We start from the raw sequence: 5,126 nt of genomic DNA, 5'->3' as shown, positions 1-5,126 counted from the left end.
CGAGACCGGGCGCAGGCGCGAGACCGGGCGCAGGCGCGAGACCGGGCGCAGGCGCGAGACCGGGCGCAGGCGCGAGACCGGGCGCAGGCGCGAGAGGCTACAGGAGGTGCAGGCCGCCGGAAGCTGCGGAAGGCTGCAAGACGGGCAGGCTGCAGGAGGCTGCAGGAGGCAGCAGGAGGTTGCAAGAGGGGCAGGCTGCGGGAGGCCGCAGGAGGCTGCGCAACACTGCGGGAGGCTGCAAGAGAGGGAGGCTGCACCAGTGGAGGCTGCGGGAGGCAGCGCACGTGCTGCGGCCAGAAGGGGGCGCGAGGTCTCCAGACAGCCTTGCAGGCCACAGCCCTCAAACTCGGGGGCCTTACACACACCTGTTCTCCCACAGGGTGAGCCCTCTGTGGCGAAAGCTCCTGAAGGCCCCTCCTCACTTGCGGGGCTTGTCCTTAGAAGATTACGTTAAAACCATAGTATTAATATTTGGGATTATAAAAGGAATGTCAATACATTTGGTATGTTTATTACAATGTTTGATATCAAAGTTTGTATTAAGCAATTGATTTAGACTTGTGACAGTATTAGAACACCTAAGAGAATTTTAGGTTTATCACATTTATAACGTTAAACTATTACATTTATAAGAATTAGTTATACTGCAGTTTTTTAATTGTTAAATCAGACCTCTGAAGTACTTAAAAAAGGAAATCAAATACAGTTGACCCTGAACAACAGGGGTTTGAACTTCACAGGTCCACTTAAATGCAGATTTTCTTTCTCCTCTGCCACCCCTGAGACAGCAAAACCAACCCCTCCTCTTCCTCCTCCTCCTCAGCCTACTCAATGTGAAGACAAGGATGAAGACTGTTACGATGTCTTACTACTTCCACTTAATGAATAGTAAATATATTGTCTTCCTTCTGATTTTCTTAATAACATTTTCTCTCGATTACTTTACTGTAAGAATATAGTATGTAAAACATATAATACATGTAACATATAAAATACATGTTAATTGATTAAGTTATCAGTAAGGATTCTGATATTAATAGAAGGCGATTAATAGTTTTCGGGGAGTCAAAATTTATACTCAGATTTTTAACTGTGTGGGGGTTTGGAGCCCCTAACCTCTATTGTTTAAGGATCAAGTATATATAAAATATGTAAATCATTTTAAAATGTGGTGAAGATGATTAACTAGGTTTAAATGGGACCAAATATTGTTCACAGGCTCCATAAAAATGATTGTTAAAATGTGGTAGATTCATATATAATAATATAATTTGCCTAAGGAAGAACTAATGTATAATTTTTTAAATTTAAAACAATGTAATATTATTTAAACCAAAGTTGAGGTCTTAATATTTGTTTCTTCATATAAAAACTGCCTTTGAAGGCACTATAAAACATCGACAATTGTATTTCCAAAAGAATTACAGACAGCCATCTTCCTCTAGCAATATATAAATGTGCCCATTTCCAGGCTTTTTGCCAGCACTCTATGATTCAACCATTTAAATTTCTGCCAATTCAATCAAAGAAAAGTGAGATCTCATCATTGCTTTGATTTGCATTTATACCTGGCTTACTCGTAAAGCTGTATTAACTATCTGGATTTCTTTTGTTGTGAACTGCCTGTTCTTAGACTTTGCCATTTTTCTCCTGGGTTGTTTGTCTTCCTTATCAATTTTTAAGAAAAGATCTTATGATATAGCACATTGGCCCATGTGCTGGAAATTTTTTTCCCAGTCTAGCATGTCTTTTGTCTTTGGGACACACTTTGTCATTAAAATGTACGTAGGCAGAAATGTTCCCATTCTTTCTTATGGCTTCCGTGTTTCTCTAAGGAAGTCTCCTCTATTTATATTTATAAATTTTTTCCCATGTTCTATTGTCTTTTTACTACCAAATTTTAACTCATCTGTTATTTCTGTATGTGATATGAAGGAGGGATCGAACTTTGTTTCCTAACAGACAACAGCTAATTACACCCAACTTTTTGGTTATACCTTAAGTTCCCACATATATTTAGTTATTTCTAAACCAGCTCTTCATTTCCTCTGATCTAGTGGGAGCTCCAATTTTTGTGGTTGTTTTGAAAGTTCACATTTTTTTCTTTCTAGCAAGTTCATAAGTTTCTCAGTTGTCCTCTCAGGGCCACACAGATTTCCCATCCTGGTTCCCATTTTAGCTTTCTACCTGTTGGATGTGACCCCATAACTCACTTGACACAGCCCTGAATAAGTACACAAACTCTGCAGCTGGCCTGTCAGCATTCAAATCCACAACCACACAAGCTCTGGCAAGATGCTTATCCATATTATGCTTTAGTTTCTTCATTTATAAAGTAAAGGAAATGAAATCACATACTTTGATAGGTTGTTAAATGAGATATTTTACTTAAAAACATTAGACCTGGCACATAAATGCACAACAAATTTAGTTATTTTTATTGTATACACAAACTAGCAAAGTTACATCTGATTCAAGATTATCCCTATGCTAGTATTAATGTCACTCTTATTCACTCATACAATTTGTTTTCTTGAGTTGGAGAAATGGAGCAATTGCTGCTAGTTCTGAAAGTAATGTCTCATCACTCCCGCTGGAAGTCTGAAAGGTACTTGTCATGTGTCTGGGAGTAAAAATGAGATTAGAAACTGCTAGTTTGTATCATCAGCAACTTAAACTGTAACTTAGCCTTTACTCATCTAGTTACCTTCAGGTTCTCGCCTTTAAGCAACCTTTCCTATTCGTTGGGCTGGCTTTTTAAAGACACCTTCCATCACAGAACACCTCCCCCATGAACAGAAAATATCAACTCTCTTTTCCTCTCTTTCAAAGCCTACAAGAACTTGGTCGTACTCAAATTTTGTCCAGCGAGGCCAATCTCCCAGATCATGCTAGTAACTTGTGTGATTCTGACATTAGTCTGTTACACTACACTATACTACTGTGTCACCGCACACTATAAGACACACTTTCATTACCCAAAAGTATTAAAGTCAAGTGTTATAATAAAGTCAAGAAGAAAACTACTTTTTCCTCTTTCTGAAAACCTAAGTAACACTGGCCAACAGGCTCACTGGTGGCCTCTCTCTGTCTGAATGGTCAAATGATCACAATGAGAAAACCGACAATCTCGTCTGTAAGTTTCCTAAGGATATCACCAAACAGTAACATTTGTCTGACCTGAGAATCCAGAACAAGCTGGCGCTTTCTTGGATCTCTCTCCTGGCCCTCAAATCCTCCTGCCAATGTTTTCAGTCTAGAAAGTCCCTGTGTTAAGAGAAGGAACTCAAACGGGCTAGGCCTCAACCAGCAGACTTGGCACTGCTGTATGGCCTTCCTCGAAACACTGCTTTCTAAAAGGTCCTTTAACTGTGTCTGGGAATTTCTGATCAAAAGGAGAGACGGAGCTACCACAGTAAGCTACCCCTCCCAAATCCAAAAACCTACCTAGCATCCTCTTCCAGATACTATACAGTCCCCAGTCACACACTGTTGCCATTTCGAGTCTGTCCACCATGAGCAAACTTCACCACTCCACCTGCCGTGGTCGAAGGTCACCACAGACATCTCCATGTTGCCAAGCCCCAGGGCCACTCGCGCTGCTTTCATGTCTGCCCTGCCCCCCTTTTGAGAGGCATGTGCCCCTCACTCCTCTGCCTGTAACCGAGCAGGGCTGTCAACCCACTAGGACCCACCTTCCTCACAGAAGGGAAGGGGGGAGGGATCCTGACCCGAAAGGGGTACATTTGGGGAATGAAATGAACCCCAGGAAAGAAAGGGTTGCACGTTCTTCTCTGAGAATGCCAATCCTCAGTTTTATTTAATTTTTAATATAAGCCCAACACCAGAGACCATCTGTGAAGACACACAGCCTGAGCATCAAACCACTGCAGAAGAAAGCTGAAAAGGTACAAGGGAGTCTAGGGAGGGGCATGAAGGGAAATGGAGGGGAAAGGGGGGAAAAAGTAAAGTTAGGGTTTAAGAAAAATGTGGGAGAGAAGGAAGAGCCACCTAGGAAACATCTTTTTACCCCAAATACACCTCTACATAACTCTTGGTAACCACCGCCTGCACAGCATCCACTAGACAACGGAAGTAACCTAATTTTATCTCATATTGGACATTCAAATTGTTATCATTTTTTTTTTTTTTTTTTTTGACAGAGTCTCACTGTGTTGCCCAGGCTAGAGTGCCATGGGGGGATAACTCTTGGTAACCACCGCCTGCACAGCATCCACTAGACAACGGAAGTAACCTAATTTTATCTCATATTGGACATTACTATTGTTATCATTTTTTTTTTTTTTTTTAAGACATGGTCTCACTCTGTTGACCAGGCTAGAGTGCAGTGGTATCATCATAGCTGACAGCAACCTCAAATTCCTGGGCTCAAATGATCCTCCTGCCTCAGCCTCCTGAGTAGCTGGGACTACAGGTGAGTGTCACCATGGCCAACTAATTTTTCTATTTTTTGTAGAGATGGGGTCTCCTTATGTTGCTCAGGCTGGTCTTGAACTCCTGGCCTTAAGTGATCCTCCCATCTTGGTCTGCCAAAGTGCTAGGATTATAGGCATGAGCCACTGTGCCTAGCATGCTATTATTCTCTACTACACTCAATACTATTCCTCTCCTTTGTTTAAATATAACCATAATCTCATTACCCCACACACACCCCTAAAATAAAAATATTCCCTTAATATGAAATGGCCAGTATCAGTGTTCAAATTTCACTAATATTTATTTTCTCTCTTTATAATTTGCTTATTTGAATTAAGTTTCCTATAGCAATCGGTTGTTACATAAAATACTAGGTCATTTCCTAAAATCTCCCAAGTCAGTTTCTCTCATACGCATATACATACACTTTATTGGATAAATGTCATTTTTAATAGAATTTCTCAGAGTTTAGATTTTTGCTGAACATTTCCATAATTTTGTATAATATGTTCCTGTGTCTGCTGTATTTTCTATAAATTGGTAGTTATATCAAGTAGCTTGATCAGATTCAGGCTGTTTCCTAGAAAGTCTATATATCCTAGGCAATGAGGTATATTAATTTTCTATGGTTGCAGTAACATAAAATGGTGGCTTAAAATCACACAAATTAGTATGGAAATCACATTCAT

At 40.6% G+C, this 5,126-nt stretch overlaps 1 protein-coding gene across 1 annotated transcript in view; it reads right to left on the bottom strand.

The window, feature by feature from the left end:
- Window positions 1-5,126, bottom strand: part of IGF2R (insulin-like growth factor 2 receptor) — a 104,718-nt gene that overhangs the window by 77,961 nt on the left and 21,631 nt on the right.

Source organism: Propithecus coquereli, unplaced genomic scaffold, assembly GCF_000956105.1.
Source record: "Propithecus coquereli isolate 6110/MARCELLA unplaced genomic scaffold, Pcoq_1.0 Scaffold25, whole genome shotgun sequence".
NCBI classification, from domain to species: Eukaryota; Metazoa; Chordata; class Mammalia; order Primates; family Indriidae; genus Propithecus; species Propithecus coquereli.
Note: the sequence above shows the minus strand (reverse complement) of the source record. Positions and strands in the feature narration are given on the sequence as shown.